Raw genomic sequence first — 21,493 nt, forward strand, 5'->3', positions numbered from 1 at the left:
AAGGGATAAACATAAAAGATAAAATTAAGAGGTATCCTTGACACTGCCCATGCTATATAAGTTACAAGTTATATGAGTTTTAATACTACTATTACTTAATTTTGCATCTGGACTTTTTTGTCCTTTAATTATTTTATGAACTTCGTAGCTTTCTTAAAACATCAACATAACATGTTAGCTTTTTTCATTATTTACATTAATTAAATAGCAGGATCATGCTTGCACCTCAATAATGCTCAAACTGAGAATTTAGATGAACCTTTCTCTCATTCAACCTTGCAATTACAAGCAACAAGTTTTCGTCCCCTAAGATCATGGAGTATTTCTCGAGGAGCTAAACTTTAAATTACCCACACACAGTCCCTTAATCATCACAAACTCTAGTTATAGCAAGTAGCAACGAGAACAAAGCATCTATTTATAAAAAAACATCTATTTATAACAGTAGTAACACATTCATAAGGAGGAATAAAAACAATGCAATTTTACTAGAAGAGTTAAATTAATAACACAAATAATGTACCTTCGGTGAGATGTGACAGCGTGACGCTCCGATGAGATGTGGTGGCACAAACAAACTGGAGACCGAGATCGAGGCAGTGATAATGGAGATGACAACCAGCGATAATAGAGAGGAAGAGGCGGAAGAGCGGAGGAGCTCAAATGGAGATGAAGAGACGCGAGAGCATAGGAGCTGAGATGGAGAAGAAGAGGTTTGAAGGTGGAGTTGAGATGGAGAGGAAGAGGCGCAGGAGAATTAGGACATAAAGGCAATATATATATTTAAAACTGAGTTCGTTAACATCGGGTTTTCACTAAAAACTGATGTTAACAAACTAATGTTAACTTATCAGATCATTAACATCGGTTTTTTGAAAATTGATGTTAACATAAGTTCGTTAACATCAATTTTTGAAAAAATCGATATTAACTTATTGTCAGACCCTAATTTCATCCGGGGATGATCATTTGCTAACATTTTGATTCTTGCTAGCCGAATAAAGCTGCTTGACACCAACTGTCGTGCAATCCAATAGGTTTTTCGATGTTTCGGAAAAGAATGTGGAAAGTAACCAAAAGGGAGGGCAAAAGGGTCATTTGGAAGCTTTTGCTGACCCCTGGCTCGCCTAGGCTAGCCTCTGGCTTGCCTGGGCCCTCAAATAACTTAAGAGTGAAGTAACTAGCTCGCCTGGGCGAGCTACTGATCAACCAAGTCCCCTCATTTCCTATAAATAGGCATGAGGGGGATAAAGGAAGGGGTTCATACTTTCAACATTGAAAGGATTTAGTGAAATTAAGGGAAAAAAGGAGAAAGAAGAAGGAAAAACGAGGCCGAGGCGATTCCAAATTTCAACCGTGACCGATTCTTACATCGTTCTTCATTGTTCTTTGTTCGTTCTTCGTTCATCAACCGGTTAGTATTTATTTTAAGGTTTTGAATTCGTTCTATGCACCCTTAGGGGTCCTCCTTGTTGCTTTGTACATCTTCATCTCATTCTTCTACCATTAGTGAATTTGAACCGATCATTTGTGTCGTGATCTCATTTTTGTAGAAGCAAAGCTTCATGGAGAATCAAAGGTGTTTCAAAGGTGTTTTGATGATAACAATGATGATAACAAAAGATGATGACAAAGGTGATGACAAAAAGCTCAAAAATCATTCAAAGAACAACTCAAGTGAATCAAGAACAATTCAAGAGTTCAAGATAAGAATCAAGAAGAATTCAAGACTCGAGAAGAAAGTTTAGAGTCAAGAATCAAGATTCAAGATTCAAGACTCAAGATTCAAGAATCAAGAGAAGGCTTAATCAAGATAAGTATGAAAAGGTTTTTCTCAAAAATTGAATAGCACATGGTTTTTCTCAAAACATGTTTACCAAAGAGTTTTTACTCTCTAGTAATCGATTACCATATTGTTGTAATCGATTACCAGTAGCAAAATGGATTTGAAAAAGTTTTCAAATTGAATTTACAATGTTCCAATTAATTTCAAAAAGCTGTAATCGATTACAATGTTTTGGTAATCGATTATCAGTGCCTTTGAACGTTGAAATTCAAATTCAAATGTGAAGAGTCACATCCTTTTACATAAAAGCTTTGTGTAATTGATTACACTAATTCGATAATTGATTACCAGTGACTGTTTCTGAATAAATCAAAAGATGTAACCCTTCAAATGGTTTTTGACTTTTTCAAATTGGTTTTAAGTTTTTCTAAATGTTATAACTCTTCTAAATGGTCTTCTTGACCAGACATGAAGAGTCTTTAAAAGCAAGACTTTGTTTTGCATTTTCAAATTCATTCTTTTCAATCTTGAACACTTTTCCAATCAATTTTATACAATCCTTTACAAGCCTTGAATCTCTTTGAACTTCTTCTTCTTCTTTATGCTAAAAGCTTTCCAAAGTTTTCTGGTTTTCTAAACCTTGAAAACTTGTGCTATTCATTCTTTTCATCTCTTCTCCCTTTGCCAAAAAGAATTCGCCAAGGACTAACCGCCTGAATTCTTTTTGTGTCTCTCTTCTCCCTTTTCCAAAAGAACAAAGGACTAACCGCCTGAATTCTTTAGTGTCTCCCTTCTCCCTTGTCAAAGAATTCAAAACGACACAGTCTGAAAATTCTTTTGATTCTTCCCATTCCCTAATACAAAAGTGTTCAAAGGACTAACCGCCTGAGAATTCTTTTGTATCCCCATTCACAATGTATCAAAGGTTTAACAGCCTGAGATCTTTGTCTAAACACATTGGAGGGTACATCCTTTGTGGTACAAGTAGATGGTACATCTACTTGGGTTTGACTGAGAACAAGAGAAGGTACATCTCTTGTGGATCTGTTCTAGTGGAGGGTACATCCACTAGGGTTTCAAAGAGAACAAGGGAGGGTACATCTCTTAAGGATCTTTGCTTGTAAAAGGATTTTTACAAGGTTGAAAGAAATCTCAAGGACCGCAGGTCGCTTAGGGACTGGATGTAGGCACGGGTTGTTGCCGAACCAGTATAAAAACTCTTGTGTGTTTGTTTCCTTCTTACCTACTCTTTTACTTTCCGGTGTGCATTTAATTTCTGCTTTTACTTTCTGTTAAATTTCTCTTCTACTCCATATTCTCTTAACAACATAAGTAAAAGCCTTAGAAGAGTAATTTTTTAATTAGTAAAGGTTTAGGAATAATTAATTCAACCCCCCTTCTTAATTATTCTGAGGCCACTCGATCCAACAATTTTATCATTGTAAAATAAAGTTTGAATCGATCATTTACTTCACAAGTCATCTTTTAATGAGATTGAAAGTAAATAAGTGAAACCGAAGTTAAAATCAACATGTAATAGAGCTTTTATCCACAAAAGTCGCTTGGATCCGTTCAAGGTCCAATGCCTTAACGGTCTCTTTTACTTTTATTGGTTAAAATGAACCTTTCAAAAGTTTAAAATCAACTCTACGCATAACTTTCATGCTTTTAAAGAACTATGTAGGTCTGAGTTCCTCATCGCACTTGAGGATACGTAGGAGCAAGGGCAACGCTCCTATCGACCCCAAAAAGTAAAAACATAAAAAGGGAAAATAGATAAATATTGAAGTCATGATTTTGCACACTTGATTAAAGGCAGCCGTCCCATGTGATGGACGTGTGGGGTGTTAATACCTTCCCCGCACGTAAACAACTCCCGAACCCTTATTCTTAAAATTCGTAGACCCCTTTTTGGTTTTTTCTAATGTTTTCCTCGAATAAACGTTGGTGGCGACTCCATGCATTTTCTTTTTTGGGAAGACGCACCCTTGAGTCTCGCCTCGCCCTCCCGCCGAAGAGTAGGTTGCGACAGTTGGTGACTCCTGTCATACCCTAATTTTGTCCGGGGACCATCCGTTGTTAGGATGCGACCCTCGTTTGACCACTTCGAGGTATTTGGCACCCATCGTTAGGCAATTTGTGAAGTTCCGAGACATGTCGGAAGCCAAAAGAAAAGCGTTGTAGCACAATCCATGAAGTTCCGTGACATGCCAGAAATTAAAAGTAAGTGTTAGTGCGCAATCCATAAAGTTCCGTAACATTCTGGAAGGCAAAAAAGGGATGATTACATAATCCGTAAGGTTCCGCAACATTACGGAAAGAAAACAAGTATCATTACGAAATTCGTAAGTTTTCGTAACTTTACAGAAAGATAATCACCAAAAAAAGGGCAGGGGGTGTATTTAGTAAAAATGGGGGTTCAAATAGCAACCAGGCCCACTTGGGCCTTCCAGGATGTTCCTCCAGAAGGTGGTTGCTTCTGGGGGAAGCAACCTAGCTCGCTTGGGCGAGCTGGGTGGCAAGCATCTCCTTCCTTTTCCTATAAATAGGGGATGGAGGGAAGAACAAAAATGTTCAGCCTTTCTGGTACTTTGTAATCACTTAAAATTAGTGAGAAAAATTGTTTCCGTGAAGAAAATCCAAGCCGAGGCGCTTCCGTAACATTTTCGTAACGTTTCCGTGGGTGATTTCACGAAGATTTTCAACCATTCTTCGACGTTCTTCGTTCGTTCTTCATCGTTCTTCGTTCTTCAACCGGTAAGTTCCCGAAATCGAACTTTTTAATTCATTCTATGTACCCTTAGTGGTCCTCATTTGTTTTCACGTGCTTTTATTTTCATTTCATTTACTTTCTGTACCCCCTTTTGATGTGCTTTAGTCATTTACTTAAGTCATTTTCTCCCCTAATAAAAAATAAAATAAATTTCCACCGATCATTTGAATTGTAACATCCGTTAATTTCTGTTAAAATGAAATCCGACTGTTCGGTCATGCCGTAACCACGTTGGAAACCAAAAAGAGGTAAAATAATAATATAATAATAAAAAAAATCTTTTAGTAAAATTAATTAAAAAAATCAATCGGACATTTTTCTTTGGGATTTCTCTTTCTTAATCGAATCGACTAATAGCCAAAGTGAAACTAAGGCTAAAATCAATTCATAAACCAAACTTTTGTCATCGCCTAAAAAAATCATTTTCAAAGGTCCAACGCCTTGAAATGGTCTTTTCCACTTTTATTGGTTAAATGTCGATTTCTAAAAAGCCTAAAATCAATATGTAACTTTGTTACCTCTTTCATAAAAATAAAGAAATCATTAATGGTCCAATGCCTGAATGTTTTCTCACTTTTCAAAAGAATCGAAAGATTGTCTAATGGTCCAATGCCTTAAATGACCTTTCATTCAATGAAAACATTTCTTGCAAAAAAGGATAAAAAATAACTTAACAAAAACGCTTTGTTCTCAAAAGAACTACGTAGGTCTGATTTTCTCATCACAATTGAGGAATACGTAGGAGCAAAGGGAAACGCATAAAAAAGATAAAAACATAAAAAGGCATAAAAAAGACATAAGAGCGTAAAAAGGGAAAAGAATATAAATTGAAGTCATATTTGCACATTTGATTAAAGGCTTCCGTCTCTTGTGACGGACGCGTGGGGTGCTAATACCTTCGCCGTGCGTAAATATAACTCCCGAACCTTTCACCTAAAGTTCGTAGACCACGTCTTTTCCAGTTTTTCTGACGTTTTCCTCAAATAAATGTTGGTGGCGACTCCGCACATATTCCTTTCTTGGAACACGCACCCGTGAGTCACACGTCGCCCTCTCGCCGAAGGGTAGGTTGCGACAGTTGGCGACTCCACTGGGGACCATTTTTTGAGAGTTAGGCCATTTAATCTTGTATAAAGTTTTATCATGACATCCTCATTTGTTGGTTTCCCTTTATTTTCCTTATGTTCTTGTGTATATAACTCTTTTATGCTTTTAGTGTGTTTTAAAATGAATGCATGAGGTAAATATTTTCATTTGATGCACACAAACACCAACACTATTTGCACACACGGTGATTTGAAAAAGGGCCCTATACCCGGGTTCGTGGGAACATAGGGAGTGGAGCTGAATCTGTCATCATGCTAGGTCTCCAACTTGCTTGATTACAGTGAACCCTCATCTAGAGTTTTTCTCTTTGATAACATATTGTTGCTAGTAGTCCCTACTGCTTCAATATGTTCTTCGAAGAGGATGATACCTCTAGAGACCATCAAGAGAGATATGACCACCTTGGGGATTATCACTAAAAACCTCTTTAGCTCTCTCCCATATAGGTCCCTTGAATAGGGGCATGAAACGGACACGCTGCGTGCCATTTTTTCACACTGCCATGCATAAGTGTCATGCACCCTTTTGCTTATATTTTGTGAATATTGTCATACTGTACACTCCCGTGTTGCGCCTTTCGCATATGCATCACGCACGAATTCTGTTTTGGTCCCCTCTCTTTGTCAAACCAACGGAGGGTCCGTAACACCTTCTTAAATACATACGTCGGGCACTTTGCTACCCCAAGACATTGTATCTATGAAGGAGACAATTTCTCGGGCTCCCATATTCATAAATCGCATATGTGTTTTATGCATTTCTTCATGCATTCATCCATTCCACCCATGATAGATGTCAGAGTTTTAATTCACACCGATTTTGAGGGATAAATGGTCAAGTGACTAAATCAAACAGAACATACACTTTGAGGGAGTTCCTGGAGAGATTTGCAAAAAGATAGGATAAGGTTGCATGAATTATCACCTCTTTCAAAAGGACAGTCAATCTATGTTTTCAAAAAAATTAAATTAAATCAAAATCAAAATCACAAAATAGGGAAAGAATGTCCTTGTACAACTTTCCATGGCATCGCATTGTTTCATATGAAGTCCGCATTTACCAAATTTCATGACAAAGGTTGCATGCATCTGCATCCCTAAAAATCATGTTAACTGCATAGATTTCCTACATCTAATGTCCAATCTTTTGAATTTGGGATGATCAGCCCTCTCAATGAGTCAATCTCTTGCTTTCTCATAAGGGTGGACCCTTGGGTACTAGTACCCTTGTCTTCAGAGGACTGCACGCCCTCGCCTTTAGAGGACTACACGCCCTCACCTTTAGAGGGCTACACGTCCTCGCCATCAAAGGACTACACCTCCTCACCTTGAGAGGACTTCACGTCCTCACCTTCAAAGGGTTACACACCCTCATCTTCAGAGGACTATACGTCCTCCCCTTGAAAGGACTACATGTCCTCGCCTTCGAAGGGCTACACGCCCTCGCCTTCGGATGACTACATGTCCCCCTTTTCAGAGGGCTACACGCCCTCGCCTTTAGAGGGCGACACGTCCTCGCCTTTGGAGGGCTGTACACTCCCTCGCCTCTAGAGGGCTACGCTTCCTCGCTTTTAGAGGGCTCCACATCTACACCTTAAGAGAGTTTAAGATCCTCTGCCCTTAAATGCTTAACCGAGACTTGCACTCCCGGTTAAGGGGCCAGTAGTTTCCTTTTATCAGTTCCTGGGCCACCCCCTGATATTGGAGGGTGCCAACTGTGCATACCGGGGCAAGATACCTTGGATATGCATGTATGACGCAGCTACTATGCATACCGGGGCAAGATTTCACCCGTGCCGCTGCAAAGAGACAAGTGCGGATCGTGCGCACCAACATGACCACTCTTACATAGATATGTATGACATTGCTACTTAGCAACATTCTGCCCAGCGACCGTAATGCCGATCTCCCCCAGCGGAAGTATCAGTTGGTCTGTGCCATCCCGAATAAGGTAGGTATGCATTATTTCCAACTGATTTCTAATGCCATCTACTATTTGCAGGGGTCGCGCCCACAAGGCACCCAGTGGACCCGAAGAAGTCCAACAGGGCCCTGGGGTCTCCAGCTCTGGTTACGGGCCTCTATTAGTCCTACAGGGTGCCCGTACCCCCTGGCAAGGTCATGCCATCGCGACATAGGTAAGTATGCATATGGTTCAAACTGATTTCTGATGTCATCTATTGTTTGCAGGGATCGCGCCCGCAAGACACCCAGTGGACCCGGAGAAGTCCAACAGGGTCTTAGGGTTTCTAGCTCTGATTACGGGCCTCTGTCAGTTCTACTGAGTGCTCGTCGCCCCCAACAAGGTCACCAGGCCCCTATTAACAGGGCTTTCATCGAGAAGTACTGCGCCCCCAGGTAGGCGCAGGGCAAGGCATCACGACAGCGGGCAGCAGACGCACCGCCACCACCTCTGGAGTTCACCTCAGCTCATCCACAAAAAGGTTAGAGTGTTGCCTACAACACAAGGCTGACCAATAGGTGACCAAGTCCAAAGCCAAAGGTAAGCAAAGTACTAGGTCCGTGACCGACAAGTCATCAGGCGTCCAGCTCAAGACGTTAAAGAAGCGCTACTAGGAGGCAACCTAGTACCTTTTAAATCTCTGCTTGTTATTTGATCACCTTTGTTTCTCAAGTCATAGTAGGACACACCTAGTTGCTCATGATCCCGGGAATTTAAATAAAACAAGCACAAGCTCAGAAGGTAGTCATACCTCACAAAATATATATATGTATGTTTAGGTAGTGAAAATACCTTAGATATGCATGTATGTAAACAAAAAAATACTTCACAAAATATATATATGTATGTTTAGGTAGAAAGATACCTTAGATATGCATGTATGTAAACAAAAAAATACCTCACAAAATATATATATGTATGTTTAGGTGGCAAGATACCTTGGATATGCATGCATATAGCAAAAATATCTCACAAAATATATATATGTATGTTTAGGTATCAAGATACCTTGGATATGCATGTATATAGCAAAAATATCTCACGAAATATATATATATGTTTAGGTGGCAAGATACCTTGGATATGCATGTATATAGCAAAAATACCTCACAAAACATATATATGTATGTTTATGAAGAAACATATGCTCCAATTGCGAGATTAGAAGCCATTAGAATGCTCTTAGCTTATGCATCCATAATGAATTTTAAGCTTTATCAAATGAATGTTAAAAGTGCTTTTCTAAATGGCTTAATTCAAGAAGAAGTGTCGCAACCTACCCTTCGGCGGGAGGGCGACGCGTGACTCGCGGGATGCGTGTTCCACGAAAGGAATACGCGCGGAGTCGCCACCAACGTTTATTTGAGGAAAACGTCGGAAAAACCGGAAAAGACACGATCTACGAACTTTTAAGTGAAAGGCTCGGGAGTTGTATTTACGCACGGGGAAGGTATTAGCACCCCACACGTCCGTCACAAGGGACGGCAGCCTTTAATCGAATGTGCAAACATGACTTTGATTTTTACATTCCCTTTTTATGTCTTTATATCCTTTATACCCTTTTTATATTTTTCTCTTTTTGTGGTCAACAAGGGTGTTTCCCTTTGCTCCTACGTATTCCTCGATTGCGATGAGGAAATCAGACCTACGTAGTTCTTTCTTATGCGTGAATCAAGTGATTCTTTTTTACTTGAAAGGTGATCATTTTAAGGCGTTGGACCTTAAAAATGATCCATTTTACTTAGTAAGAAATTGAAATGATAAATTTCCAAAACCTATTTTTGTGGATGAGCTTGACTAGGCGAGTGGATTTTAGCCTTAGTTTCACTTTAGTTATTAGTCAATTCGATTAAGAATGAGAAATCCCAAAGAGAAAACGTCCGATTGATTTTCCGCTTTATTTTACTAAAAGGTATTTTTTTATTACTATATTATTATTTTACTTCTTTTTTTGATTTCCAATGTGGTTACGACACGACCGAACGGTCGGAATTCATTTTAACCGAAGTTAACGGATAATACAATTCAAACGATCGGTGGAAATTTATTTTATTTTTAGGTTAAGCGAGAAATGACTTAAATAAAATGGCTTAAGCACGTCAAAAGGGGTACGGAAAGTAAATGAAAACGAGAAGGAAAATGCACAAAACACAATGTGGACCACCACGGGTACATAGAAAGAATCGAAAAGCTTGGCTCGAGATACTTACCCGTTGAAGACCGAAGAACGATGAAGAACGAATGAAGAACGTCGAAGAACGGTCGAAAACCTTCGCGAAATCACTCACGGAAACGTTATGGAAACGTTACGGAAGCGCCTCGGCTTGGATTTTCTTCACGGAAACAATTTTTCTAAGCAAATTCGAAAGAGAGAGAAGTGCCTAAGGGGCTGAACCCTTTTCCACTTCACTTCTACCCCTATTTATAGAAAATTGGGGGAGAAGCTTGCCACCCAGCTCGCCCAGGCGAGCAGGGTTGCTTCCTCCAGAAGCAACAGCCTTCTGGAGGAATCTTCTGGAGGGCCCAAGTGGGCCTGGTCGCTATTTGCACCCCCATTTTTACTAAGTACACCCCGACCTTTTTTTGGTGATTCTTTTTTCGTAAAGTTACGGAAACTTACGAATTTCGTAACGATACTTGTTTTCTTTCCATAATGTTACGGAACCTTGCGGATTACATAATCATCCCCTTTTTGACTTACAGAATGTTACGAAACCTCACTAATTGTGCAACGATGCTTCCATTTGATTTCCGGTGTGTCACGGAACCTTACGGATTGTGCATCAATATTTTCTTTTGTTTTTCGGCATGTCCCGGAATTTCACAAATTGCCTAATGATGGGTGCCAAGCACCTCACAAGGACCAAACAAAAGTTGCATGTCATCAAGCAAAGGTCCCCGGACGAAATTAGGGTATGACAAGAAGTATATGTTGATCAACCCCCAGGTTTTGAAATGTCAGATAAGCCAAATCATGTTTATAGATTGAAAAAGGCTTTATATTATATGGTTTGAAACAAGCCCCTAGGGCATGGTATGAACGTCTAAGCAAATTTCTTTTAGAAAAAGATTTTTCTAGAGGAAAAATGGATACCACACTGTTCATAAAGAGAAAACATGATGATATTCTATTAGTTCAAATATATGTTGATGATATAATCTTTGGATCCACTAATGATTCACTGTGCAAGGAGTTCTCTCTTGATATGCAAAGTGAATTTGAAATGTCAATGATGGAAGAACTAAACTACTTCCTGGGGTTACAAATCAAGCAAACTAAAGAAGGTATATTTGTCAATCAAGCAAAATACTTCAAAGAATTGATCAAAAGATTTGGGATGGAAAGTGCAAAGCACATGGCTACACCTATGAGTACTGGCAGTTACTTAGATAAAGATGAATCTGGTCAGTCTATAGACATGAAACAATATCGAGGTATGATTGGATCTCTTCTCTATTTATCTGCTAGTAGACCGGATATCATGTTTACTGTATGCATGTGTGCCCGTCCAACAAAGATTGCCCACTTAACCACAAAGGCCTCCCCCACAAAACTTGTTTCCCGCACAATCTCGTCCCGCTGACAACACCAATCCAATCGCAAGCACCAATCTGGGAAGGAATTTTCCAGCAAGGAAGCCTGTAGAATTCACCCTGATACCAATGCCATATGCTGACCTGCTACCATCCTTGTCACCAACCAGATAGTTGTAGTGAACCCCAGGAAGATCTACCAGTCTCCCTTCCCTCGATGGTACAACCCCAATGCAACTTGCGCCTATCACGGGGGTGTCCTAGGGCATTCAATAGAGCAATGCATGGCCTTCAAACACAAGGTATAGATTTTGATTGATGTGGGGTGGCTGACGTTTCAAGAGGACAACCCGAATGTAAGGACTAATCCCCTTGTTGGATCAAGTGGCCTCGGAATAATTAAGAAGGGGGGTTGAATTAATTATTAACGAACCTTTACTAATTAAAAATTATCCTTCTTAGGCTTTTACTATAATGTTAAGAAAGTAAATAACAGAAATGGAAACTTAACCAAAAGTAAAAGCGATAATTAAAGTGCACAACGGAAATTAAAGAGTGTAGGGAAGAAGAAGACAAACACAAGAGTTTTATACTGGTTCGGCAACAACCCATGCCTACATCTAGTCCCCAAGCGACCTGCAGTCCTTGAGATTTCTTTTCAACCTTGTAAAGTCCTTTACAAGCAAAGATTCACAAGGGATGTACCCTCCCTTGTTCTCTTTGAACAACCTAGTGGATGTACCCTCCACTAGAACTGATCCACAAGAGATGTACCTTCTCTTGTTCTCAGTCACAACAACCCAAGTAGATGTACCCTCTACTTGTACCACAAAGAATGTACCCTCCAATGTGTTAAGACCAAGTTCTCAGGCGGTTAGTCCTTTGAAATCATTTGTATAAGCGAAAGGGAAGAATCAAAAGAATTCTTAGACTGTGTCGTTTTGAATTCTTTGACAAGGGAGAAGGGAGATACAAAAGAATTCAGCCAGTTAGTCCTTCATTCTTTTGGAAAAGGGAGAAGAGAGACACGAAAATAATTCACGCGGTTAGTCCTTGGCGAATTCTTTTTGGCAAAGGAAGAAGAGGATAAAAGATATAGCACACTTCTGTTTTCAAGGTTTGAAAAAACCAGAAAACTTAAGAAAGACTTTTGCAAAGGAAGAAGAAGAAGAAGATGTTTAGAGAGATTCAAAGGTTGTAAAAGAATATCTGGAAAAGTTGTTGGTAAAGGTTGTAAGTCTTTTTCAAATGCAAATCAAGGTCTTGCTTTTATAGACTTTTCAAGTTTGGTCATGAAAACCATTGGAAGAGTTATAACCTTTAGAAAAATCTGAAAACCATTGGAAGAGTTATATCTTTTGATTTTTGTTTAAAACTTGTCACTGGTAATCGATTACACAAAGCATTTCATGAAAGGATGTGACTCTTCACAATTGAATTTGAATTCCAACATTCAGATACACTGGTAATCGATTACCAATATCTTGTAATCGATTACACCATTTTGAAATCAATTGGAACATTGTAAATTCAGTTAAAAGCTTTTGAAATCAAACTTTGCCACTGGTAATCGATTATAGGAAACTGGTAATCGATTACCAGAGAGTGAAAACTCTGGTAACTTAGAAAATTTTGAGAAAAATTCTTTTGAAAAACAAAACTGTGCTATGTTTGTTTTTTGAAAAATCTTTTCAATACTTCCCTTGTGAAGTCTTCTTTATTTCTTCTCTTGGAACTTGAAATCATCTTTTCTTGAATCTTGAAATCAAACTTCTCTTGATTCTTGAATTTGTTCTTGATTTATTCTTGAAATCATTCTTTGGTATTTTTGTCAACATCTTTGTCATTATCAAAACTTCTTGAATTAACTTGATTCGTCATCATGAAGCTTGCTTCTACACCCCTCGCTAGTCATGGAGGGTTGACAGTTAATGCGGTGGAAGAGTGTGAACCTGGGGGGCTGAAGCGGATGGAAGACGTGTTAACCTCTAGGAGGTTCATATTGGAAGCGCTGCGTGAAGCGGGTATGATTTTCCTCAATAGAGACAAGAGAGATTCTAGTTGAATACATCCGGGGACATCACACGACGTGGAGATGTGCCTGGTGGCGGAATAATTGCTACAAGGGATGATGGATAAAGGCCTAATTGAAGTTTGTAGCGCAAGAAAAAGGGAAGGGGATGTGTGCATGCAGTCGGTTGATAAGAGCCCGAGCAAACCCAAACTATTGGTGATCCACTTCACTAGGGACGTTGCCACATAAAAGCCCCAAGGTTTCTAGCCCGTCCAAGTTAAGAAGCCTATGCCTTTCCCTTACAAAAGTGATAAGGTGGTGTCATGGAAGTATGTCTCACAAGGGCCTGACGGAAGGAGGGATGCATCTGTCGTATGTTTTAAAGATGATCTATCCTCTACTAAGGTCATAAACATATCCAGTACGAGTGGCATGACTCGTAGCGGGCAGATCTTCATAGCACCCGAACTCCCGGTGCGATCCAAATACCCAAAGGGGAAAGCAAAGGCGGGCGTGGAAGAGAGCGATAAGGAGGGCCTGATTCCGAATGACAAGGTCCCGGTTGGAAGGTTTGCCAAGCAAGAGGACGACTTCAGCAAAAAGGGAATATCCACTGAAGAAGCAACCGAGTTCTTGAGAATCATCCAACAAAGTGAGTTCAAGGTGATTGAACAACTAAACAAGACCCCAGCTAGTATCTCTTTGTTAGGGATCCTTATGAACTTCGAGCCTCATCGGGTGTTATTGGTCAAAATCTTGAACGAAGCCCACATAGCACAAGACATATTAGTGGAGGGTTTAGGAGGTATAATCAACAACATCATGGCCAACAACTACCTCACATTCGCCGACAAAGAAATACCCATCGAGGGCAAGGGACACAACAGAGCCTTGCATGTATCTATCAAATGTTTGGACCATATAGTGGCCAAAGTGCTTATTGACAATGGCTCTTCCCTCAATGTCATGCCCAAGGCTACTTTGAACAAGCTACCCTTTAATGCATCACACCTAAGACCAAGCTCCATGGTAGTGCAGGCTTTCGACGGTAGCTGCTGGGATGTAAGGGGGGAGATTGATCTCCCGATTCAAATCGGACCCCATGTGTGCCAAATTACCTTCCAAGTTGTCATACCCTAATTTCGTCTGGGGATTATCCGTTTGTTGGAATGCGACCCTCGTTTGACCACTTCGAGGTACTTGGCACCCATCGTTAGGCAATTTGTGAAGTTTTGTGACATGCCGGAAGTCAAAAGGAAGTGTTAATGCGCAATCCGTAAAGTTCCGTAACATTCTGGAAGACAAAGAAGGGATGATTGTGTAATTCGTAAGGTTTCGTGACATTACGGAAAGAAAACAAGTATCGTTACGTAATTTGTAAGGTTCCGTAACGTTACGGAAAAAGAATCAGCAAAAAAAGGCAAGGGGTGTATTTAGTAAACAGGGGGTGCAAATAGAAACTAGGCCTACTTGGGCCTTCTAGGAAGTTCTCCAGAAGATGGTGCCTTTTGGAGGAAGCAACCTAGCTCGCCAGGCGAGCTGGGTGGCAAGCTTCTCCTTCTTATCCAAGCCGAGGCGCTTCCGTAACGCTTCCGAGACGTTTCCGTGGGTGATTTGGCAAAGATTTTCCGCCGTTCTTCATCGTTCTTCGGTCTTCAACCGGTAAGTTCTCGAAATCGAAATTTTCAATTCATTCTATGTACCCTTAGTGGTCCTCATTTGTTTCGCGTGTTTTTATTTTTATTTACTTTTCGTACCCCCTTTTGACGTGCTTTAGTCATTTATTTAAATCATTTTTTCGCCTAATCAAAAATAAAATAAATTTCCACCGATCATTCGTATTGTAACACCTTTTAATTTCTGTAAAAAAGAAATCCTACCGTTCGGTCATGCCGTAACCACGTTTAAAACCAAAAAAAGGCAAAATAATAATATAATAATAAAAAAATATCTTTTAGTAAAATAATAAAAAAAATCAATCGGACGTTTTTCTTTGAGATTTTTCTTTCTTAATCGAATTGACTAATAACCAAAGTGAAACTAAGGCTAAAATCAATTCAAAAATCAAACTTTTGTCATCACCTAAAAAAGCCAGTTTTAAGGTCCATCGCCTTAAAATGGTCTTTTCCGCCTTTATTGGTTAAATGTAGATTTCTAAAAAAGCCTAAAATCAACACGTAGTTTTATTACCTCTTGCAAAAAATAACAAGAGATCATTAATGGTCCAATTCCTTAATGTTTTCTCTCCATTCAAAAGAATCGAAAGATTGTTTAATGGTCCAACACCTTAAATGACCTTTCATTCAATAAAAACATATTTTTGCAAAAACGGATAAAAACAATTTAACCAATGTTTGATTCTCAAAGAATTACGTAGGTCTGATTTCCTTGACACAATTGAGGAATACGTAGGAGCAAGGGAAACACCTTCGTCGACCATAAAAAGCTAAAAAATATATAAAAGGCATAAAAAGGCATAGGAACGTGAAAAAGGGGAAGATAACATAAATTGAAGTCATATTTGCACATTTGATTAAAGGCTGTCGTCTCTTGTGACGGACGTGTGGGGTGCTAATACCTTCCCCGTGCGTAAATACAACTCCCGAACCTTTCGCTTAAAGTTCGTAGACCACGTCTTTTCCAGTTTTTCAGAGGTTTTACTCAAATAAACGTTGGTGGCGACTCCGCGCGTATTCCTTTCTTGGAAGACGCACATGTGAGTCCCACGTCGCCCTCCCGCCGAAGGGTAGGTTGCAACAGTTGGCGACTCCACTGGGGACTATTTTTAGAGAGTTAGGCCATTTAATCTTGTGCAATGTTTTATCATGACTTTCTCCTTTGTTGGTTTCCCTTTATTTTTCTTATGTTCTTGTATATATAACTCTTTGATGCTTTTAGTGCGTTTTAAAATGTATGCATGAGGTAAAAATTTATTCATTTGATGCACACAAACACCAACACTATTTGCACACACAGTGAGTTGAAAAAGGGCCCTATACCCAGGTTCATGGGAACATAAGGAGTGGAGGTGAATCTGTGATCATGCTAAGTCTCCGACTTGCTTGATTACAGTGAACCCTCATCTAGAGTTTTTTCTCTTTGATAACATATTGTTGCTAGTAGTCCCTATTGCTGCAATATGTTCTTCGAAGGGGATGATACCTCTAGAGACCATCAAGAGAGATATGATCACCTTGGGAATTATCACTAAAAGCCCTTTAAATCCCTCCCATGTAGGTCCCTAAAATAGGGGCACGGAGCAAACACGCTGCCTGCCATTTTTCACACTGCCATGCATGTAGTCCTAAGTGTCATGTGCCCCTTTGCTTATATTTGGTTGTGAATATTGTCGTACTATGTACATCCCCGTGTTGTGCCTTTCGCATATGCATCATGCACGGGTTCTGTCTTGATCCCCTCTCTTTGGCAAACCAACGGAGGGTCCGTGTCACCTTCTTAAATACATACGTTGGGCACTGTGCTACCCCATGATGTTGTATTTAAGAAGGAGACAATTTCCCAGGCTCCCGTATTCATAAATTGCATCTATATCATATGCATTTCTTCATGCATTCATCCATTCCTCCCATGATAGATGTCAGAGTTTTGATTTGCACTAGGTTTTGTTTCAATTTAGTAAAACATGGGATCAAGTCAAACGCCTTCGCTTAAAAAGAGGTTCTATCAAGTCAAGGTCAAGAGCCTAGGAATCACCAGTCTAAAAGAGTTAGGGCAGTTGATGGGTCAGCTCTAGCGGCAAGCTTTTCGCACAACTTACGGTAAAATCTGGGACCTAGCCATGGCAGAAGTCTCCACAGAGGCCATTGCCTCCCTCGCCCAGTATTATGATCAGCCGTTGAGATGCTTCACTTTTGGGGACTTCCAGCTATCACCCATGGTGGAAGAATTTAAAGAGATCCTAGGATGTCCTCTAGGGGGAAGGAGACCATACCTATTCTAAGGGTTCTATCCCTCATTAGCTAAAATTTCTAAGATAGTCCAAATCTCAGCGCAGGAATTAGACCACAGAAAGCAACTCGAAAATGGGGTGGTTGGAATACCGAGAAAATGTTTGGAGGCAAAAGCAAGAATCTTGGTAGGTAGAGGCGAATGGGCCCCGTTCATAGACATTCTCGCACTGTTGATCTTTGGAGGAGTCCTCTTTCCAAATATGGATGGGTTGGTGGACCTAGCAGCGATCGACGCTTTTCTTACCTATCATGACCACAAGGAAAGCTCGGTTGTCGCTATGCTAGCCAACCTATATGACACCTTCGACCGAAGATGTGAGAAGAGCAGTACGAGGATTGTTTGTTGTACTTCAGCTCATTATGTATGGTTGGTTTCGCACCTTTTTCGCCAAGAGGTGAGGCATGCTTGCCCGCTAGAAAGCCACCATTCATGCACAGAGAAAGGAGGGGCAAATTGGGACCGACTCTTAGCAAACAAAGAAGAAGCGTCTGTCAACTGGTTCCCTCGATGGAAAGAAGGAAGAACTGGGGTTCTTATTTCGTGCGGAGGATTTCCGAATGTTCCCTTGATGGGGACAAGGGGTTGCATCAGTTACAATCCCGTTCTTGCTATAAGGAAACTTGGCTACCCCATGAGAGGGGCACCACTAGAGGAAGAGCTCGCGCCTGTCATTTCATGAGGTTTCAATAAGACCAACGTGGAGACACTTCAGAAGGTCCGCAAGGCATGGGAGGTTGTGCAAAAGAAGGAAATAAAACTCAGGGGCAGTAACAATGGGCCCATCGGTGGCTACCGTAAATGTTTGAAAGCCGACGTGCAAGGTTTGGATTGGCTCCCGAGTTTGAGAACCGCTAAAAGGGAGGAAGCTGATGCACCAGAGGAAGACGAAGAGGTGCAGGTCGTTAGGGCAGAACTCGAGCAAGCCCAAACAGTCAAAGAAAGGTTCAAATCAGTAGTTCTGAAGATTCGAAAGGAGAATGCTGAACTGAGAGATATAAATATAACTACCACCAAGGCCTTGGAACAAGAGACCAAGAGGGCTCGTAGGGAAGAGCACGGTCGGAACAAGTTCCGAGGGGCTCTGTGGGGCAGCACCAACGAGCTTAAGCTCCGAAGAGAGGAAAGGGACCAATCACGAGTAGACAGTTTGATCTTGAAAGATGAGTTGAAGGTTTGCTCAAGGTCCAAAAGAAACGTGTCTCAACGGTTATGCGAGACAGAGACCAACATGTTAGCTATCATTAGCAAATACCAAGAAGAGCTAAATCTAGCCACCACCCACGAGCATAAAGTGGCGGACGAGTATGCCTGAGTGTACGCGGAAAATGAGGCTAGAGGAAGGGTGATCAACTCGTTACATCAAGAGGCAACAATATGGATGGACCGATTTACTCTTACCTTGAATGGGAGTCAAGAACTTCCCCGATTGCTAGCCAAGGCCAAAGCGATGGCGGACACCTACTCCGCCCCCGAGGAGATCCACGGACTTCTCGGCTATTGTCAACATATGATAGATTTAATGGCCTATATAATTAGAAACTGCTAGGAAGTTTGTACGGTCACTCGGATCTTGACTAGTTATAAATTTTTGAATAAAATGAGTTTATCCCATGTTTTTACTCCAAAGATCGGTGCGAATCAAATCAATCCCGCATTTTATCTCTAGCATGCATTCATTTTTCTTTACCTACTACTCACGTTTGGTTTTTTAGGAAAAAACACCATAACTAAATGCGCCCCAAGGCATCCCTATCGCACCAGATCTAAATCTAGAATGATGGGTGTCGCAACCTACCCTTTTGCGGGCGAGCGAGGCGAGGCTCACGGGTGCATCTTCCAAAAGAGGAAAATGCACGGAGTCGCCACCAACGTTTATTTATGGAAAACATCGGAAAAACCGAAGGAAATCGGTCATGAAGAATATTCCAGATTCGGGAGTTGTATTTACGTTTGAGGAAGGTATTAGCACCTCTCACGTTTGTCCCAAAGGACAACAACCTTAATTTTAGAATTGTGTGAAATTGTGTACCTAAACTTTTATTTCTTTTTATTTTTTGAGGTCGACAAAAGCGGGGCTCTTGCTCCTACGTACCCTCCATCGAAGAGGAAATCAGACCTACGTAGTTCTTTTTTAAGGGTGAGTCAAGCGATTCTTTTTACTTGGAAGGTGGTCATTTTAAGGCGTTGGACCTTAAAATGATCCATTTTTTTCTTGGTGAGAAAAACTGAGGTATCAAACCTTAAAATCCTTTTTAGTGATTTTTTGCGGACGAGCTTGACTTTGCGAGTTGATTTTAGCCTTAGTTTCACTTTAGTTATTAGTCAATTCAATCAAGAAAGAGAAATCCCAAAGAGAAACGTCCGATTGATTTGTTTTTGGTTTATTTTACTAAAAGATATTTTTTGATTATTATATTTTTATTTTATCTCTTTTTGGTTTCCAACGTGGTTACGGCATAACTGAATGATCGGATTTCATTTTAATGTAAATTAACGAATATTACAAATCAAATGATCGGTGAAAATTTATTTTATTTTTTGATTAGGCGAGAAAATGACTTAAGTAGATGACTGAAGTACGTCAAAAGGGGATACGGAAAGTAAATGAAACGAGAATAAAAGTACACGAAACAAATGAGGACCACCACGGGTACATAGAATGAATTGAAAAGTTCGATTTTGGGAACTTACCGGTTGAAGACCAAAGAACGACGAAGAACGAATGATAAATGATGAAGAACGGTTGAAAATCTTTGCGAAATCACCCGTGGAAACATTACGGAAGTGCCTCGGCTTGGATTTTCTTCATGGAAACAATTTTCCCCACTAATTTCAAGTGAATACGAAGTGCCAAGAAGGCTGAACCCCTTCCTTCTTCACTCCTCCCTCTATTTATAGCAAAATAGGGGAGGAGCTTGCCACCCAGCTCGCCCAGGCGAGCCAGGTTGCTTCCTCCAGAAGCAACCGCCTTCTGGAGAAAGAATCTGGAAGGCCCAAGTGGGCCTGGTTTCTATTTGCACCCTTTTTTTTACTAAATACACCCCCTTTGCTTTTTTTGGTGATTCTTTTTCCGTAACGTTACGAAACTTTACGAATTTCGTAACGATAATTGTTTTCTTTCCGTAAGGTTACGGAACCTCACGGGTCATGTAATTACTCCCTTTTTAGCTTTCGGAATGTTACAGAAACTCACAAATTGCGCAACAACACTTCCTTTTGATTTTCGGCACGTTACGGAATTTCACAGATTGCATAACAATGCTTCCTTTTGATTTCCAACATCTCTCGGAGCTTCGCGTATTGTGCAACAAAAGGTTCCAAGTACCTCGAAGCGGTCAATCAAAGGTTGCATGCTATCAAACAATAAACCCCATAAGAAATTAGGGTATGACAATTGCCCCTCTTTACTTACCTTTTTATCGGAGATTAGAGGAAAGCAAAGATAAAACACTGATTTCGTCCGTCTTCGCTGTCTCTGTGATTAGTCTATGACGACTTCCATCTCTCCTTCTTCTTTCTCTGCACAACACAAAACAAACACAAACAACGAAAAACACCAATAACACAAATATATACATATACACATGTTTGGCGAAGGAACCGATCGGGAAAATAACCAAAAAACACATTTCCCAGTCACCGGAGGCTCCGTGCTTGATAACGGAGGACACATGAACAGCGCTAGGCAATCAATTCATGGGTCTCCGAATAAGATTTGAGGGTGGAGGATATGCGAACAGCACTAGGCAATCAATTCACGAGGCTCCAGACTCGATGGTGGAGGACACATGAACAGCGCTAGGCAATCAATTCATGGGTCTCCGAATAAGATTTGAGGGTAGAGGATAGGCGAACAACGCTAGGCAATCAATTCGCGGGGCTCCAGACTCGATGGTGGAGGACACATGAACAGTGCTAGGCAATCAATTCATGGGTCTTCGAATAAGATTTGAGGGTGGAGGATAGGCAAACAGCGCTAGGCAATCAATTCGTGAGGCTCCAGACTCGATGGTGGAGGACACATGAACAGCGCTAGGCAATCAATTCATGAGTCTCCGAACAAGATTTAAGGGTGGAGGATATGGTCCACCGGGTTTTTCACCTAAAAAGGCGAACATGCTTTTAGCAAAGAAAAATAAATTATTCGCGAGAGCACCATATCTTAGAGAAACAATATACCCATGCAAAAATTAATTTTCCTTGTAACTGAAAATGAAGGGCAGGATGTCAACATTTAGCTTTTAAATGAACATTCAGGGGAAATGTCGAGTCCAACTGAAACTGGGAATAAAATCACTCATAGTGTATAAAAACTGACACAGGCAAGTGTTTTACCCTAATCCCA

Source organism: Glycine soja, chromosome 10 (genome assembly GCF_004193775.1).
Source record: "Glycine soja cultivar W05 chromosome 10, ASM419377v2, whole genome shotgun sequence".
Taxonomy (NCBI): domain Eukaryota; kingdom Viridiplantae; phylum Streptophyta; class Magnoliopsida; order Fabales; family Fabaceae; genus Glycine; species Glycine soja.